General features: G+C 41.0%; 1 protein-coding gene across 7 annotated transcripts in view; it reads left to right on the forward strand.

The window, feature by feature from the left end:
• The window catches only part of znf469 (zinc finger protein 469), a 190,204-nt gene that overhangs the window by 130,404 nt on the left and 39,038 nt on the right, over positions 1-20,762 (forward strand). For all 7 annotated transcript variants that reach the window (XR_001223946.3, XM_005470925.3, XM_019361490.2 and 4 more), the window contains one exon: positions 17,566-17,779. The gene's annotated coding sequence lies outside the window, so the exon portion shown is untranslated. The remainder of the gene's footprint in view (positions 1-17,565; positions 17,780-20,762) is intronic.

Consider the following 20,762-nt stretch of genomic DNA (forward strand, 5'->3'; position numbering starts at 1 on the left):
TAAAAATACAACGATCCCAGAAAAGATTATTGCACATTAGTGTTATTGCACATTTGTGGATGTGTGTGTTTGATCAGTTAAAGTCTATATTGTGGAGTCTGACAGCAGTGGGGAGGAAAGACCTGCGAAATCTTTCCGTCCCACACCGTGGGTGCCGCAGTCTCCCACTGAAGGAGCTGCTCAGTGCTCCTCCTTCTTCCTGATATTGCTGTCATTCGGAACCGCTACATCGATCACTACAGCCGTCTTCTGTTTGTCTACCACCACTATGTCCGGTTGGTTAGCCACCACCATTTTGTCCATCTGTATCTGGAAGTCCTACAGGATCTTAGCTCAGTCATTCTCCACCACCCTTGGGGGCGTCTCCCATTTTGACCTCGGCACTTCCAGGCCATATTCGGCACAGATGTTTCTGTATACTATGCCGGCCACTTGGTTATGGCGTTCCATGTATGCCTTGCCTGCTAGCATCTTGCACCCTGCTGTTATGTGCTGGATTGTCTCAGGGGCATCTTTACACAGCCTGCAACTGGGGTCTTGCCTGGTGTGATAGACCCCAGCCTTTATGGATCTTGTACTCAGAGCTTGTTCTTGTGCTGCCATGATTAGTGCCTCTGTGCTGTCTTTCAGTCCAGCTTTGTCCAGCCACTGGTAGGATTTCTGGATATTAGCCACCTCCTCTATCTGCCAGTGGTACATACCGTGCAGGGGCCTGTCCTTCCATGATGGTTCCTCGTCTCCCTCCTCTTTCTTGGGTTTCTGCTGGCTGAGGTATTCACTGATCACTCGGTCAGTTGGGGCCATCTTCCCAATGTATTCTTGGATGTTCGTTGTCTCATCCTGGACTGTGGTGCTGACACTCACCAGTCCCCGGCCCCCTTCCTTCCGCTTAGCGTACAGCCTCAGGGTGCTGGACTTGGGGTGAAATCCTCCATGCATGGTAAGGAACTTTCTTGTCTTTATGTCAGTGGCTTCTATCTCCTCCTTTGGCCAGCCTATTACCCCAGCAGGGTACCTGATCACGGGTAGGGCGTAGGTGTTGATGGCCCGGCTCTTGTTCTTACCGTTCAGCTGACTCCTCAGGACTTGCCTGACCCTCTGCAGGTACTTGGTGGTTGCAGCTTTCCTAGCGGCCTCTTCATGGTTCCCATTCGCCTGCGGGATCCCCAGGTACTTGTAACTGTCCTCTATGTCTGCAATGTTGCCTTCTGGTAGCTCGATCCCCTCAGTTCTGACTACCTTCCCTCTCTTTGTTACCATCCGACTACACTTCTCCAGCCCGAATGGCATCCCGATGTCATTGCTATACATATATATATATATATATATATATATACACACACACATTTACGCAGAACTGATTCAACATCACGTGTTGTCACACTGACAGGCACATGTCCATACGTCAGAGTATGACACCGTGTGGGAAAAATTGTTCACCACATTTGATAGGATCAAAATTCAAATGAAAAAAATCTCCCTTTCTGAGCACTTTTCTTTTAAATTTTTTAAAATGCCTCTACATGTGTAAGGTTTCATCTTAGTGCTGTGGTCACACTTGGAGTATGATTACCAAGCAGAGACATAGCATGAGAGGAAAAATCAACAAATTTCAAATCCTGAACGTCACTTTCTGTTTGGAGTTATCTAAGACACACAATGATCCACAGGAACACTTTGTCTTCCTCTTATGCTCCATTTCTAAAAATGACGCAGAAGACTGGGACCGAAAAATGGCACAGAGTGGAATGACATTGGTGTCCTCGAGGATTAATATGACTCGCATTTCCTTCCATGTTTATATGAGTACATGTGTAACTGTGTGGGTGTGTGGATTTGTGGTTGCACGTTTGTGGCTGCATCTGTGTGTCTCAATAGTAAAAGTCTCCTCTCCTTGTGGCTGCAAACTCCTTGTGGTTGCAGCTCTCTGGTGTCATAGAATAGATAAAGACACAAACACAAACAGATGACTCAGAACACCTTGAGGTGATTCCCAATGGCAGGGAATCGAATGTGTCAAGAAAACCACACAGCTGTACATTCTCAGACTCTGACAGTGGGACGTAGATTAACAGAGTGGAATACTTGAATCTGTAGACGGGGGCTGTGCGCTTGTCTGATTACTTTTGTGTGTTTATCTGTGTCTCCACATGGATATGGGTCACCCAACTCATACCGCTTCAAGGTGTGTGGGAAGGAAGACTCATTTTGGCTACACTTTTAAAAGTCCATGTGAACATTTTCTGGAAAGCCCCAAAGTTTAGCACTGTAAGGCTGCGTTAATGGCTCTGTTTACTACATGCCCTTTATGGCTGATTGTGCCACTTGTGAAAATCCACAGTATACTGTACGTCACTTGATATTTACTTCCCAGTCTGTACATGGGGCATGTGCTGTGCTTCACGATAGCACTGCCATGGGTAGTGGGTATGTAAAGGTGATCTGATTGACAGAATACTATTTGAACACACTCATAAAGACAGCAGTGTTATGTAGATCCCCTTCCACAGATCTAGCTGCCTGGAAACCCTTCGGCAACTACTCAGTGGTTAAAACCTCCCTTTGGGGTTCTTCAAAGTTTTGGTTTTGATAGTAATGGTTTCTTCATTTAAGATTGCACTGGGCCAAAAATGCATTGCTTACACCTGTACAGTGTTAGAATAGTGTTCTGTCTCTTTTACCGTAAGATATGCATGTGTGCCTGATTTCTGTGTTTGGCATTCAGTGTGACAGCTAAAGAGCTGATGTGATGGATTAGATAAGGGAGCAAAATAGGCAGAGTGTCATCACAGGCTGAGTGGGATTTTTTTTTATGTGTGCTGTCACTGCTTGGTATCAATTTGTCTCCTAAAGTGAATGTCAAACATGGTCAGCGGTTGCTGAATACATGCTGTAAATTTAGAAATTATACCACAGTTGCACTATTATTGTGATTTTGTCTGGTATTCTAATGAGAGTTAGTATCTCCCACAGCTTAAGGCAGCTTTAGAGCAACAAGGTCCACAGTGGCCACAAAATAACTTAAAAATACAAAAAAAAGAAAGAAATACTGCCTCCCAAAAAGAAGAAAGAAAACGGTTACAGGAATTTATGAACAAATTAGCACAAGTTAAAGGTAAAATCCTTTAGGACTTTACCTTTAACAATGCATTTTGGCATGATTTGTTAAACGGACTGATATTGATGCAGTGCTTTTGCTTTTCTAGTTTGAATGAGCACTCAATGCACTCCAATCCTAAACGCTTTTACCTGTAATACTCATGCACATCCTTATACGTTTTTGGGTGCATGAGTGGAAATCTATTGTGTCCAAGGACAGTTAAACAGGCAGGCCTTGCTCAGGGATTGAACTGACATTCAGATCAGTAGATGATCTATTTCACCTCCTGAGCCACAGTAGCTTGGGTCCCATTGTCTCTGTATTAACATATTTCTAACTTGGGAATGATCTGTTACAAGATGATGACGGCCCATCCATAGGACACAAGGGGTCACTGGTGGAAAGAAGAGTTTGACACAGGAAATCCAAATTAAAAGGACTGATAGACGTATTGTATGTATTGAATTCAAAAGCTAATGTTATTTTTAAAATATACTGGCTGATGGTAAGAGGAGGCTAAAATAAGTTCTGCAGTCTGGAGCTGATTAATGGATTTTTAGTTGAGGTATTTGAGGAGACCATTTCTTTGTCTTAATAGAGGATAAGATAGAATAGCTTAGCATTTTAGCATCTTAGAAATTTCATTTCTAAGATACTAAAATGGAAATGATATTTCTAAAAACACAACTGCACGAGCTTTCTTGATGGTACTGCTCAAAACTTTGTATCAGACCGACAGGGAAAAAGCAGATAGGGATGGGCTGGGGGACCGACTAAGCAGTGATGTGCTGAGGGAGGAAAGAGGAGCAGGATGCCACCATCTGTTAGCCACATGCACGCCCCACAGCAGTAACATAAATCTCAACCACACTCAGCAATGCAAAGCTACATTCTGCCAGGCTAAATGTGCGCTCGCTAGCTACATCAAGAGAAGTGTGCAACTCAGGCGCCATATAGATCTAGGATGTAGATTCATTATACTGTAATAAAAGTTAAGCCGAAACATCATGGGTGGACTAAGACACTAAATTGATCTGAAACAAGGTTTAGAAATATACTGGAAACCCTATCTCCAGTTGGGGACTAAAATATTGATGGGATGCTGTAAACCTGCTCAACAAGTTGCCAGCTTTGTAGAGAATTAAGTAAGACTTAGTAGAGCAGTTGCACATTCTTTTTGAATATGCTACTGCCGTAGTGGACCCATAAATTACAGCTCCTAACTATTGGCTAGAAATTCGTAGGAAAAATACTGTGGCTAAGAAATGGTTGATTTAAAAGTTGTTTATAAAGGAAACGTTCTTCTGTTCTTCTCGTGTGGTCCCTTGGCCCTCCACTACACTAGGAATAGTAGATGTGCAAATACACAGGGCACTCTCACACAAACACACAGTTACAGGTCACCGGGGTTAATGGTAAGCCCAAGCAGGGCAATGTGTGGATGAGTTGGGCGTTACTTTGTATTTCAAATGAGCTGGAACTCACAAAGTAGATTCTTCCCACCATCCTTGTTTATGACAGTGTGTCCTCTACTACAGTGGCAGTTTCATCTTCAGTGTCACAGTTAGATCTCTGCATCAGCTAACAGTCTACATGTGTTGGTGTATGAAATTTGAAAGAGGTTGGATGCTGATGTCTTAGTTACAGGTGAAATAGCTTGGGTAAAAAATGGAAATAGAAGGTAAAAACACTTCACATCTTTCTACTGGTTTCTATTTTTTGATAATTTGGTAAGTTTTTTTTTTTTTTTCTAAATCACTTTTTAACCGGGAGGGAAAACTGATGGGTTTGTGTTTTGGGATTTCCCAGAGAAAACCTGCTCAACACTAGGACAACATATAAGCTGTACACAGAAGGTCTGCACACGGGAACAAATTTGCAGCCAAGGCTAGAGTAAACAGTACAAGGAGTAAAAATCTTATCTCTCTTATTCCACTCTCTTGTCGTCTACCTCATCAATTTTACTTTAAGATAATAGGGGCCAAATAATGTGCCCCTGGTGTGTCTATAACTATAAAGATCTCTTGTCATGTCTCAAATGACATTTAAGTACTACAATCACATGTCACTCAAATGAAGTTTATGGAAAAAATGGTTTCTAATTTTAAGTGGAATTTTATTCTGTAAAATATCTCATACATGTGTGTGTATTTAAGGTTTTGTACTATGTTAAATGAACTATATGAAGTGAAGAAAACCTGCACTTAAAAGCAAATAATTTCCTTCTTTCGCATAGAGACACATTCTTTTGGCTTTTTTGGTCTGATTTCATGGAACTTTAGATCGATTGAAATCATCACTGGTGAAGAAATGATATAGTAACATAGTGGCCAGAGATGAGTCACCACTAATTTCACGTTCCTTTTCAAACCCAGTGTTCAATTGTACTGTTCAAGAGCTGCGGGCGAGCTGAGCCCAGCCAATATGAGGGCCCAGTCCTGACATCACACTCATGCAGTGTGACAGATGGATGGGGGAGAACACTCCAGAAAAAACATTTAAAAAACAGCAGCAGAAGCAGAAGTTTGACTCTTCTTATATCATTCGCTGAGCCGTGATCAGCAGAATCGGTAAGAAGGTGGCATCCCGTCAAGAGGTCTTGCTTACTAGGCAGGAACATAGTGACACTCTACGGTTACTTTAAGATAAGAAAACCATGACATAATCACAGTCCTACAGAGCACCATTGCTGTATGTCCTTCATCGGCATGCGTCTTCTATTAGGCTACAGAAGCCACAGCCAAAGTGGCAGCTTGCCTTATCCTCTGCATATGAAGCAAATGTCATTCAGAATATAATTGAAAACTATGGGGAACGCTGCTCAGGGACTGTTGGTCTGATTTATTGTTCCAGTAACTTGGGGAGACTTTTGTTTAATTTCCAGTATTTCAGCTACAATAAAAAAAATAGCCAGCTGATGAAAGAATAGCCATGCAAGGCTGCTCATCATTCAGCTGGCTAAGCTCCAGCAGCAAAGCCAGTCAGCTGCCCGGTGGCCAATTAATCCATGTTTTAGCTCTTTGCTGCTTACTTTAATCATCTTTTCTAGATGTTGCACAAAAGTTATAAATAGAATTCTTTATAAATTGTGGAGAGATAAATGGTTTTCTTTGGCATCTGGATGGGCTGATGTAGCCCGTCACATGCTCAGTCAGTTGATGCAGGACAGTGACAGCTGTGACTTCCTGAATCTCAACTACTGACTCTGTTGCCAAGCCAGACTAATGGCATCTGGAGCAGTGTGCTTCCAAAGCAGTGTGACGCTGATAACATTAGGTTCTTTTGAAACCAAGAGTCATTAGGTATATTATGTTGAAAACGCTGTCTGAAGTTGTATGGAGCATCGTTAAACATGTACTGTCCAACCGGTTTAATCTGCTCCAGAGTTCCTGCCTAGTAGCATGGGATTGCTACTGAGGGATTTCTTTGTTATTTAACATCACTTGGTGACATAAAAAAGATAAATAGAGTGTGTAAATGCAAAAGGGTGTAAATCTATTTGGTCTGTAGATAAAATTAAACTAACCATGGGAGAATGAAAGGAACAACACAAAGCAAACTTTTCTCTCTGCCATATCAAATAAGCTGTTCATTAGGCATTTCAAGAAATGATCAAAAGAAAGTTAATGAAAGACATACAAATGTCATAGTAGAACTGGCTATCCCTTGTGTCTGTCTCACAAAAAGCATAAAACTTGTTCATCTTCCTTCACTCTGTCTTTTTTTTTGCTCTTCTACTTCTTCCTTTCATCTTCAGCCAGACGCTTTTGGACATGTAAGATGTAAAAAAAAAATGCAGGAAGGAGAAGAAGAAAGAAAGGACAGTTCTAAAGGAATATGGCTCGTATTAATCTGGAAATATTGCTTTACCTCATCTGAACTAAATTACCGGTCTGAACTCGCTGTCCTCAGAGAGTAGGCAGATTTCCACCGGCAGCCCAGATGGGCAAGGAGTGGTCGACAGATCTGTCACCATGACCACAGTGAGCACATGAACCCCTGGTCTGTCAAGCTCTGTTGCTGTCCTTTTATACAGCGGATCAAAAGTGTTTCTTTGTTATTGTTGGGCTTGGATTTTATACTCAGTTGCAGTGTCTCTGGAGGAGAATCCAGAAGTATTTAGACTCTTTCTCTCTCTCTTTCTTTGTCCTGTTTCCTGCTATCTTTGGGGCTTTGTGAATGCGTATTCTTAAGAAACCAAAATTCCTATAAGTAAGGACATGAAGGTCCTGAGACATGATCTATTATTCTAAAACTATTAAAGAAACAATGAAAGTTTGGTGTTGTTCAAGCTTACCAAGGCTTGTGGTTTAGAATTGTTAAAAGGTACTGAAATGATGCTCTCAAATGCCAGATATTGTTGCATCACTCCACTGTTCTCACCTGTGTAAGAATACTCAAGAGAGACTTTCCTTTCATGTGTACCTGTCCGACAGACAGGGCAGCAAAGGAGGAAAATCGACTTGTTTTTGTTCATACATCGACTCCAGTTTTCACTGGTAAAAAAAATTTACAAGACAGAAGTATGCTGTGATTTATTTCCAACGATAATTTTTCGTGAAAGAAATCATAAATTACCTTGCAGATGCCCCAGACAGCAGTTTCTAATAGAAACCAGCAGGAATGTTGCTGTCTGTGTGTGACATGCAAAAAAAGTGCTTTTAGCGTTTTGGTTACAGCTGCACAAACATAATGAGCATGATGGGGCGGCTTAATGAAGAACTGATGCAGCTGATCTATTATAAAAGTGAATAATATGATTGAAATTGGTAATAGAACTGTAACACTTATATTAATTATTACTGAAGTTATTATTTCTATGTTGGTTATGTCTAGGTCTGTGTTTCGTATTAAAAAATAAATGTGAATATAGCAAATTACATTTGTTATTATTAATGTCTTCATCAAGAGTCATTAGCTCTGATTCCAACGGTGATGATGATACTTTTCCACATAAAACATGTTATACACTACATGCATAGGCCAGAGTTAAACAGAATCAAATTACTAGTGTTTGAAAGCTGTAAAGATTCTCATTATTCATTATGTTTTGTATGATCTCCAGATGTGATATGGAAATAGGAGTGTTGTTGTAGATCTGTTGAGGATGGAATGTTTGGACAGGATTTTGACATAATCTTCAAAATACTAAAGTTAAAGTAATACTAAAGAGAATTATTGCTGTTAGTGTGGTAAAACTGTTTTCAAAACCCAAATACATGTTAGGGGTACAGGAAGAGGCTCCAGCGAAAAAAGCCAGCTTTCACAGTTCATGTGCTCATGTCTATGTACTCATAGACGCAGTAACCATTTATGGATGTGGTTCATTCAGAGGGACCAGATCACAACATCGATTCATATCTTTTAGTACAAATGGTAAATGGTAAATGGCCTGTATTTATATAGCGCTTTTCTAGTCCCTAAGGACCCCAAAGCGCTTTACATATCCAGTCATTCACCCATTCACGCACACATTCACACACTGGTGATGGCAAGCTACGTTGTAGCCACAGCCACCCTGGGGCGCACTGACAGAGGCGACAGAGGTGAAAGACTTTCACAATTATGATACATATCAATTAATAAAACAGATGAATGGAGGAGTGGTATAGAAGCTAGTTTGTGACTGTTTGAAGCACTGCATTTGATGTGAGCTGACCAGAACATGGACAGGACTATGAAACCCATCTGACAGTGGATCTGTCCTCAGATGAAGTTGATAGATTTATTTGTCTCTTTGTTGAGAGGTCCCTCCACTCATCTTAGTGAAAAGATCAACACATACAAATCACTTCTGACACATGTCATTGCAGTTTGACATGTCAAAATATATCATAGCTCAAATTTACCATTGCTGCTGTTTGTCAGCTGATCTGAGAGCTTTATTATTTATTTTTTCTTATCAAATTGGCTCCTGCCACACAGAGACCGAAGATTTTTGCACACCCCTTCTTAATCCAAGGCATAGGTTCCAATCAGTAGCTCCTATGTTTGTATATTCACCTGGCTTGCCTACAGGTGACCTCTGACCTCAGGAAACACAACTCCGTGGGAGAGAGAAATGTTCCGGTGACAGGCCCACTCGTGGGCGGCAGAGCGGTTTTATACTCAGACTGGCATTATCTGCATCTCCTGCTCTGCTCAAAAGGACAGGGCCACTAAATATACCCTGTGAGGCCTTCCCAGGCTCCTCTGGGCTGGGGAGATGCAGCCACCGCTTGGGCCGAAGGCCAATGACATGGCTGTCGACCTCCACTGAAAGTATTTTTAAGGTCAATTACAGGGTACAGTGCCTTTAGATGGCCGACTGGTGCTGAGGAGGCCTCATATTAAAGGTTTATGTGGAGAAGGACCAGAGAACTCTGCCTTTGCTCACCCCAGCTCCCATTGTTACCACACACCCACCGAGACAGTGCACCCTGAAAGATTCCTATGGTGATATATGTCATATATGCAAGTGTTTTGAATATGTTTATGTGAGCGTTTTCTCTTGCAAAGTGTTTCAAAGACAGATCGTTATTAAGTATATATTATGATGAGTCTGTCAGTGGCTCATCATTCTGGAATGTGTTTTTACTGATAATGTATTTTCGTAAAAATGATTATTTATGCATCTGTCGGTGTTATCTGGAAATTCGTGTAAATCCTGGTGTCATTTAAGGTTATGTTGTGGTTATTGGAATTTCAACTGAAAAGAAGAAACTCTAGCCTTCTAAACTGTAAACACTTTTCTTGCATTAAAAGCTTCCTCCGTGCTTAACAGATCATAAGCTAGTGCTCCTAGGTAAATGTAAAAGTAATTTTTTTAAGTCTGCATTGGCAACAACAGTCACATGTCCAAATAGCCACTAATTAAGTTAGTCCACAAAGTGAAAAAAAAAACTTTGTGGATTAACTGAACTCTTCAGTCAAACAAAACAGAGTTTTGTTTCTACCTTAATGGCCAGTATAAAAAAGGATGAAATATTACAACAACATCAGTATTTAAGTATTGTTTTAACTCAGACTTGCAGCTTTTCTTTATTACCAGAGTACTGATTATGACAGCTTATAGTGGCAATTAGAAAATCATTTGAGACAACCTTTATAATGCACATTGACAGATACAGACAGATAATAAACAGAGCTTGGTCCCCATTAGGCTTATCTTAATATTCCCTCACACATACACTCACACAAGCCCCATTCTCTTTACATAGGCCACACACGCAGACCGCCACAGCTGACCGACACTTGATATAAATGAGCATCCAGCAAGATGCATTTGGTTTTTTTCATGATTCATTCCAACACGACTCCACTATGCCATAAATACAGGCCTGTCAAAATGTGTTCTACCCCACAGAGAGGGGAGTGGTGTGAGGTACAGTAGACACCATTCACTCTGTGTTTGGAAGGGGCAGAGAGACGGTTGGAGTTGGTGGCTTTGGTCTCCCTGAAGAGTAAGGTATTGATGGGACAAAAGTGAGGAGAAGTATTGAAAGGCCCATTTGTGAGGGTCGGTCATCTCTGTGTTTGCTGTGCTGTGGCTCTGGTGCAATTCAATGGGTGCTCTATCCACCCGACCTATTTCAATCCCAACTCTTTAGTCAAACAAAATAAAGACACTGCAACTCAAAAAGGTCACATTTATATTCATTTTATCATAAAAAATAATCACTTTATCATTTTAAATCAGTTGCCCTTCAGTTAAGTTCAATAAATTATTTCTAGAAAGTCCAAGTATAGTTTATATCTGTGTGAACATGATCATAAAATTGTTTGGGTTTTGTTCTCAAATTTAAAAAAAAAAAACTGCTTTAATTACAAATAATAAAAGACCTTTTCAGATTTTTAAAAAGCAGTTGTGTTTTTGTGCAGAACTGGACTGGACTTCATGTGCGGTCACAGTCCCGCAGTTATGCTTATAGATTTATGAAACGCAACCATGGCGGGTCAGCCCAGTGCTTTAGTGGTCTTATCGTAAACATACCATGGGCTGTGTGAGAAGTGCTGAAATTGTCACAGCATACCACCATATCAGTTTAAATTGCCACAGCAATCAAGGCTATAAGAGCCTGAATAAACACTATTCCATTCCAAGCTGGGGTGTACGGATACACAGATTTTTTAATTTGGGGGAAAATGGTGCTTTAATGGAGTCGTGCTTATTATTAGCAAGCACCTGGATTTGAATTACCCATATGAAACAGAAAAGTGAATCAGTGCATTGTATAGGTTGTATAATCCTTACCATTTCTTACAGTGCTGTGCAGAGACTTCAGTCAAATTTCAAATCTGAATATTTTGCTTTTATTGAAACATCTACAAAAATACATGAAAATACAGTATATAAGGCAAAACAGGGTTTGTACAATTCTAACAAACTTGAAAGTCAGTATTTGGTATGACCACCTTTATTCTTCAACACAGCCTGAAGAATCTTAGGCAAGTTTTATTGCTTCTTCTTTTGATGTCGACGGCCTTTTTTCAGTCAAGATGATCCCATACTGCTTCAATAATGTTGAAGTCTGGGCTCTGAGGAGGCCAATCCATGATTGATAGTGTTCAATTATGTGTTTTTCTATCCAGGTTTGTTTTTACTGCACTGGTAGTGTGTTTGGGATCATTGTTGTGATAAAAAATAAAGCCATCACCAGTCAGATGTTTTCCAGATGGTACTGAATAGTGGATCAGTCAATAAAAACAGATATTTTTACATTCATAATTTCATCGATTTTCATAAAACCTCCAATACTACTGGCTGAAATGAAACATGACAAAGCCTCCGCTCGGTTTTACAGATACATACATACATTTATACTGACAGTGATATAAACTATAAATGTAAAATTTGGATTCATTATCCTTGTAAAATCTGTTGCCATTGATTTTCAGTTTTTGTGTAATTTGGCATGCAGCCACTCAGCCTTTTCTCTCTGTTTCCCTTCCTGAAGAATGGCTTCTTTACAGTCACTCTTCCACTGAGACCATTTCTGACAAGGCTTCAATGAGTAGTTGTTAGATCTGTTGAAGGGCCTGATCCTTTGTTGGATTTTTTCCTATTTCTTAAGGACATGACTTTCAAATACATTCATCTGCTGTTGATAGTTTTAAGCCTACCACTTCTTCTTTGTCTTCTGCTTGGCCAGTTTCCTCATTTTTAAGGTCACATTACACAGCATGCCAAGATATGCCAAGTTTTCTGCTAACAGCTCTTCAGGAATTACCTTGTTGGTGTGAAATACTATTTTATGCCTGTAAAACTACATTTTCTTTGGCATTTTTCATAGATTAAGAGAAAGACATGGGAACTATTAACTATTTCTCAAGAGCACTTTAAAACAATTACCAGAAAGTCTGGCTTTTTGGAAACAAAATATCAAGAAATGAAGGGTGACACAAGGCTTTTGCACAGTACCGTACACTGAGAGTATTTTCCATCCATCTTCTTCCGCTGAGTATTAAGCGGAAGAAGAAGCGGAGTATTTTCCATGTGGTACATAAATTGAAATTGTTCTGGTTAAAAATAGATATGATTATAATTTTCAGATTCTTCTAGTAACTAAGTTTTGAAGCAGATTTGAAATTATTCTGTGCTGCTTCTTTCAATAGTGATTATGTCTACCTTTGCTCTTTCAAGAAAAGACTTTCTTCAGCTTTCCCTCTTTTACCTGCGGTGCACCTCTTGACGTTGTCTTCCTGGGAACATCATCACTCCTGATCGACATGACGGGGCGAGTACACATCGCCAAACTGCTAAGTCTACACTGGCTGGGGTGCCCCATGTTTGCCCTGGGGGAGAGCATCTGCTCTTGTCTGCTGGGCTCTCTCGGTCCGAAATGGCACACCATGGTGTGATGGACTCTACTGGTCACTGTTCATCGGCGTTGTAGGTGTGAAATTCCCAGGAATCCCCAGCACGGCTGCTTCAGAGTCCAGTAGTTGAATCAGAGAGAGGATGGGAATGGATGTGTTAGACCTTTTGGTCAGACATCATCACCGTGTCCAACTTGAAACCCACAGTCTAATATTTCTGGGGCCCATTCTTGTCTCAGGACAGAAACTTACAAAGCACTCATTGAACTAGTCTTGGGTTTGTAAAATATTTTCTTTCCTAGTTGTTAAGTTTTAATGTAATTGATTTTATAGGACATTTCAGGTGTCTGACAGTCAATGACTCATGGAATATACTCACCACATGTAGTCAGCGCCTACACTCAGTGCCCTTAATTGACAGTTACAGGAGCGTTGTTGGTGGTGGTGATGGGGAGGCCTTTCATTGGGCCTCTGGGTGTGTCACCAACATGACCTGGAATAACCCTGTTACTTTAAAACCTTACTGCAACTGTGGCAAAATCAGGTTGCAGAAATAATTTTAAAACTTGGAACTAAAGCAGTGTTCTTGCTATTACTTTACTGAGATGCTCGAGTCCAGTGAGGTTGTCTTAGCTATTACAGTATACAAAGCACTCAAGGGTTGATGTCTTCTTACTTCTTCGATGTCAAGTTACCACATGTTAATTGAGTACACCAAAACAATGGCACACAGCCAGGGAGCAAGATTTCATTCAACATTAATCTTGCCATGGTTAAACCGCTCTATCCTGTAAAAGCCAGAAAAGAAAAGCTACACTGTATATTTAGGGGAGGTGAATTTACACATTTTCCCCCAGTCTACGTTTAGTTTTAGGGAACTATTTTTAGTAACTTTATTACAGTTAGTCAATAAATCTGTGCATGCAGAATTACTGCTAAAGGGTCAAAAGTTTTATTAGTTTTTTGACCCAGGTGTTGCTCCATACAGGAAAGCTGGAATATTCTGTGGTCACTGGGAAAAAAAACCCTGTAATAAGCATCAGCATTGTTTTGTATGTTTTTTTTTTAGTGACACACAGTAAGAAGGACCATTTAGAGACCCCAGACGGTTGGCAGAAAGAGGACTTGTGTACTAGCGGAGAGTGTAAATTGAATTCCCTGTGCGGGCAGCTGGTGATCTGATATGCAAAGACTAGAGGGCTAGCTTTAAGCAGGCTCCACTCTTTTATATACATTCATCTTACAAAGCAGTTCTCATGGAAGTGATGTTCAGTTTGGCATGGCTGTTGGTACCAGATTGGCTGATCTGAACATTTCCAAAATTGCTGATCTACTGGGATTTTCCTGCACAGCCGTCTCCAAAACTGCCTCGCTGATGTCAGTGGACAATGCCCAGACTGCTATGAGCTAACAGGATGGCAACAACAACTCAAATAATTACTTGTTAGAATCAAGGTATGCAGATGAGCATCTCTTAATACAATTATAAGTCTCTTAATACATGCTATAGATAAACTACAGCAGCAGAAGACCACACCATGTGCCACTCCTGTCAGCTGGGAACAGGAAACTGATGTAACAATAGACGATTGGAAGTCTTCAGATCAGGCTTATCATTGTCTGATCTGACGAGTCTTGATTTTAACATTTTGCTGGTAGCATTACAATTTGTCCATTTCAATAGTGTGGTGGATATTTTCTTTGCACTTATTGGGCTCCTTAGTACTAATTGAGCATCATTTTAACTCCATAGTCTAACTTAACATTGTTGGGACCATGTCCTTACTGTTCCCATCTTCTGATGGCTGCTTCCAGCAGGATAATGCACCATGTCACGCAGCTCAAATCATCTCAGTGAGTTCACTGTACTCAAAGAGTTTCCACACTCACAATATCTCAATCCAAGAGAGCACCTTTGGGATGTAGTGGAATGCAAGATTCACATCATGGATGTGCAGCTGACAAATGTGCAGCAGCTATGTGATGCTATCATGTCAATATGGACCAAAATCTCTGTTGAATTGAGACAGTTACAAAAGGCAAAAGAGAGTCCAGCCCAATACTAGCAAAGTATACCTAATAAACTGACAGGTGAACATTATCATTCATTGAATTTACACAATCCTCTTTTCTTAACTTGGGCAAACAGCAAAAGAAATTATGTTGTTTATTTTTAATCTAATGAGTTGTAGGCCATGTCTGATCTGTACTAGATTAAATAAGTGATTTAAATCGGTGAGATTTACAATTTGCTGTACCAGTCATGAAAACAAAGGACACAGAGGTTTGTCCTCTCTGAAACAAAAAAGAGGGAAGAATGTGAGAGGTGTTGTTACTGCTAAACTTTGCCTCACTGTATTTACACCACAGCCCTGTAGAGCCCCTAGTGGCTAGGTAGGATAGGATGTTGACTATATTCAGAAGGTTCTAACAGGTTCCTAAATACCAATTTTAGATCAATCATATCTCTCTTTTTTTTTTAAACTTTCTCCCTCTTTCTTTCTGTTTCTATTTCTCTATATCTTTTATTTTATTGTTTGGGTTTTTGTTTTGTTTTGGCTGCAAAGTCTGATGGCAGCCTGTCGTGACACATCTAATTTTCCTTATCGCATGACCACTTTGTGCTATTTTTATCAATTTACCATCTTTAAGGTAATGACCATACCTGATTATATTGCAGACAGTAAACAAACAGCAGCTTTCAGATGTTGGATTAGTCTTTTCTTTATCACCAAAGCCTCTGATTAAAGACATAAAACGCCACAGAAAGGCTGTCTATGTCACTGCTTTTGGAGGATTAGTGTTTCTTAGCAATGGAGTACACAGAAATGACTTTATCACTTCTTTCTCTGTCATTGCTCTACCAAACCATTTTCAGCTGTCTCAATCCCAGCCTCGTGTCTGAGTTTTCACAGCCTACAATGAAGGCAGCCCATAACTTTAAGTACTGTTTTGTGGACCTGTGTAAATTTGACACCATTATGCCACTGAGAGGGTCTGTGTAGGTGTTAATGTTAGCATGGGAGATTGCCAGAGATCTGTATAATGCCTGCTTACCTCATCATACGCAGCCAAAAAGTTCTCCTTTACTCTTACATTATGCTTACATTTTGGTCCTTCTGCTCTGCTCCAAGATCTTTAGACTGTCTTTTTGTTTTTCATTCATATTTGTCCCAGCTGCTCTTTTGCTTATCCCTCTTCCTGTTCCTGTTCAAGGAGCTAGCACTGTATCCTAGAGCGCTGTCCTCTTATTTAAACTCAATGCCTTCTTTTTCTGCAAAGGTAAATCAAACTGAGGCCCACAGAATTTCCAGTAGTGGTGGATGTAGAGATGTCCTGTGATGATGTCTTTTTTATAATTTTTAGCACCAAGGTTCGACTTTCTTGCTGTGATCTTGAAGTTGGCTGGCAGCAGCTCAACTTCCACAGAAACCTAACTAGAAGTGATTTAAAGTATAATGTGTTTTTTTGTTTGTTTGTTTCTGAAGTCTCTATTACCAGTTGACTTGAACCTTAATTTTAACCTTAATTTGTTTTAGTGTACTTTTCTTTCACTTTACAGCCCCCTTTTTCTGCCACTGCCCAGTTTAAACTGGCAGACTTGGCAGAGCAAGGTTTGTGTGTGGTGGCACTGGGGGCAGGGTGCAGAGCTTGCCTGGGCTGACTGTACCCAGCCCCTCATAATTACAGACAGTAAACAGCTAGTGCTTTTAGGTCTGATTTTCCCTGTCTCATGGGGAGAGAGTTCACTTTGGCATGAGAAAAAATGCAGAAAGGATGAGAAAAGGGGAAAAGACATCCTGAAGATGGGCAAAAACTGTCATCCTTATTCTTGGTGATGAATATGGAAGCAGTTTGCAAAGAGTTATAAACACACAGACAGGCATTGTGCCCACCCCCAGAACTTAACACACACACACAGTCATAGTCCTTCCTGAGCAGCAGTCGTTTGATGTGATCTTATAGTAAGTCTTAATTAAAACTTCCAACACCCCCTGGTTAAATATGTGTTTGGTCTTTTTCCTTCACTCCCTGAAACTGTCAAACTGATCACCTATTTTATGTCTCTCTCTGTGTCTGTGTTTTTCTTTCCGTCTGCCTGCCTGTCTATGTCCTTCCCCTGTCTCTTTCCACTATTTCTAAAGCGAAGCCCTTCTGTCCTACACCCAATACTTGGTCTAAATTTACTTTTGGTCTTCCTTCTTTTCTTTCTTCATTTTAATTTCCTAGACATTTAACACTGTCACTGGCAAACTCTCACACTTTATCTCTCCCTATTGCATTTTGAGGTTTCACTGGCAGAAGTTGAACCGATTTTGCGACATTACATTTCATTCAAAAGGTCCAAACTAAGCAAATAACTCTCTGTGTATTCAAATCATTTGCTGTATGACATCTCTGTTTCTCCATCTTCTTCCTCATTGCTCTTTTTCTCTGTCCATGCACTGCACGGCACTAGCAGGCGGTGGGACTGGAGGTTTTCTTTGGCAGCCTGCTCCCCCTCTCTTGGCTGAGACAGGGCCTGTGCTACTGGCTGGGAGTGTGGAAGGGAAGCAGGGAGGTAGTGAAGGCAGAGGGGAGGGAGAGAACAGGCTTGGGAGGAGAGAGGCTGGAGGGGTAGAGGCGTGGTCTCAGCTGGTAATGAAGTCTTCTCTTTTCATCCTCAGAAGGCAGAGTGTGAGCGAATGGGCCCGGGGTCTGCGCAGCTCCACAGCCCTCTCTGCCTCTAAAGTGTGCTGAGCGCTGCTCCGCTCTGCGCTGCCTGTGCCTGTCTCAGCTCCTGTCCGCCACAGCTGAGAGATACAAAGATACCAAGACTGAAAGAGAACGCTACAATCATGAAGCTTTTCCTTGCATCGGCTCCACAGCGCTACTCTTGAGGTAAGACGTGAGTGAGACTTCCTTCTTTATGTGCTGCTCCTGACCGTGCCTCACTATGTGCTCTGCTTTACTGTCCGTCAGTCTCTGTTGATTGTTGTGGTGGGGGCTGGGAGGTGGGGGTGTAAGGGGGCCTGTCCAGGTTAAGTCACTCCCACTTCCATTATGCATGTGTACGTGTGTGCACGTGTGTGCCCATACAGTATGACCAGTTGTAGGTAGCTGTGTTTTGGCTCATGTGAGAATGCACCTCTGAATATAGAGCATGTGTGTGTTTGTGACTTTGCACGAATGAATGCAGTCAGCGTCAGCAGTGAAAGGTTTATGTTAATGGTGACAAATGGGTTGTAGCAATGCAAAGAATGTGGCTGAAGCACACATGAAGGAAACAGGACGAAGTGGCATGCATTATTAGAAAAAAAACTTTGGAAAAGTAAGGTGAAAGTGACTATTCTGTAGCAATGTTTTGGTTTTTTAAAAATTGCTTTGTTTGTCAGATGAACTTAATATCACTCTTTTTACTGCCCTTCTGGGCTAGTGTTAATATATATAGAGCCATAAAGTCATTTTAAATGAGCTGCTAAATAGGGTGGTGTTACTGCACCTGAGTGTTTGGCCACATGTGGATATTTATTTATTTGAACTGTTTATTGCTGTTGAATGCAAAAGGCTAGTGGGGCTCATCTCTGTAAATAAAAAGGACAGCAGGCACTCATCTGCAGCCCAGTGACACCAGGCTTTGAAGTGATTTCAGTGGATCTGTCCTCCTCCCCGCTGGGCATTTCAGATCCGGCCTGCAACTCTCTTACTTTCATCCACATTCCCTTGGAAATCCATCCATCTGTATTCTTTCACACACCTCCTTCCTGATCCCATTCACTCCATGAGTTCTTGCACCCTGAAACCCCTCTGTGAGGCCTTCACCTCCTATCAACACCTCCTGTATTTTCATAGACAGTATTCCTATGGTTTTTATTCTCCATCTCGTCTGACATGCTTCCAGGGAACGGGTCTTTCCGATACCTCTCCCAGAAAAAAAAAAAAAAACCTAAGTGACTTTCCATTAGTTTTTGCTAGGCCATGAGAATTATGGTTTCCCAAATGAATGGTGTACAGGAGCCCAGCTTAATTGAAAAAACACAAGCATGGTCTGCCATGAGGAGACGGTCCTTGTGTCACTGTTGAACTGTGCGAATGTACTTTCCAGAGCTGGCGAGGGGGAGAGAAAGAGAGAGAAAATACAAAAAAGAGCATGAGAAGGAGTACAGACAGAAGGCTGGGGCAAACAGATTTATTAAATAATAGTCTGGAGAATGAAAAGAACTGATTGAAAACATTGGTGGTGTTACACAATGCCGATCGAGCAGCAAATAAAGATGAATCAGCAGAGGGCATCAAATTATATAAAAATTCTTCTGAAGAGAGCCAGAAGAGGAAAAAAAACAGTTCAGTATGAGTGAACTTCCAGTTTGGCTTCAGAAAGGATAGTTTGGATAAAGTGAGATTTTAGGGGCAAAAAATGACATAAGACGCCCATGTTGAGGCAGTTTGCTAGCACTTTAGCCCTAAGGTCAACAATAGAACACAATAGAACTGCTCAGTTCTGCAAGTTTGACTTGTACAGCACTCCAACACATACTATCAATATCTGCCTTTCCTCCTGCATTCTCTCGGTCTTATTTCTCTTCTTCCCTTCCACTCCCCCACTCCCTTCACCGTGTTTGTATGAGATACTTGTGAGGCAGCCCCATATTGTGATGATTGAGGCCCTGTCATTGGTTCAGATGGCACATTTGTCAGACACATGTTTGCCAGCAACTGCTGTTGCTAGGGTGTGCAGCACTGCTGTGGAAAGCATCTCTTGTTGACTTCCTCACTGGGTGGTTCATGTGTTTGTCAGGTCACCGTAACCCCTGACACCATCACCACCTCCTGCTTTTCGTACTGCCTGTTAATGTAACTCTAGACTCCCAAAGAGGTTACCGCCACACTCATGCATCACTGCTGACATAAGGAAACATAAAAGATCAACACTTGCAACTGCAAGAGGATAGCAAAAAGTATTTGTTGTAAGAATCGTCCACAAGAATCCTCTGATGAAAACACATGCGGGCAGCCTTCACTGGAGAATGTGTGAAAAAAAAAGATAACCCCAGGACTTATAAATGCACTTTTTTTTTCAATTTATCCTCACTGACAATTTTTAATCAGAATCCATCAACCAGATACAGATGACTTATTGATATACCCAGTCTAAGGATTACATGTAGTTCTGTGTCTAAGGGGCATGACAATGGTTTAAAGGTTGGTTTATTATCAGCTCAGCAGGTACGTAATACAGTGTAGGTTATTCATCCATTAATTCCTATGTTGAGTGATGTCATCATGACTTTCTGACTTCTCTGGCTCAGTGCTGACAGGACTGAGATGACTTTCATTATGACTTGATAGTGAAAGGTGAACGGTGACTTCAGTGCTCATGTCAGTGGTTTAATCTGCCCTGTCCTTCCTACGTGGGATTAGAATAGAATAGAAATATAGAATAGAAATATCACGTATTGTCAGCAATTGGAGAAATTCAGGTGTTCCAGCAGCAAAGTGACAGGCAGATGGAGCGTGGAGATTAAAAAAAAAACAATTTAGAACATAATAAAAAAAACACTGTACAGTTATTAAGTTATTAAAAATGTAAAAGATTATTAAAAACAGAAAATGGAAAAACTGTGCAGATAACAGTGGGGATAAACAACATTTTGCATTTGTTGGGAGCAGTGATGGCTATAAAATCTAGCAGTTGCTGGGAGGCAGGACCTGCGATAACACTCCTTTCTGCACCTAGGATGCAGCAGTCTGTCACTGAAGGAGCTCTCCAGTTCTGCAACAGCTTCGTGCATGGGGTGGGAAACATTGTCCAAGAGTGATGTTATTTTTGCCAAAGTACTTCTGCCTCCTTCCACTTGCACTGGGTTGAGAGGGCATCCTAAAA

Source organism: Oreochromis niloticus, linkage group LG7, assembly GCF_001858045.2.
Source record: "Oreochromis niloticus isolate F11D_XX linkage group LG7, O_niloticus_UMD_NMBU, whole genome shotgun sequence".
Taxonomy (NCBI): Eukaryota; Metazoa; Chordata; class Actinopteri; order Cichliformes; family Cichlidae; genus Oreochromis; species Oreochromis niloticus.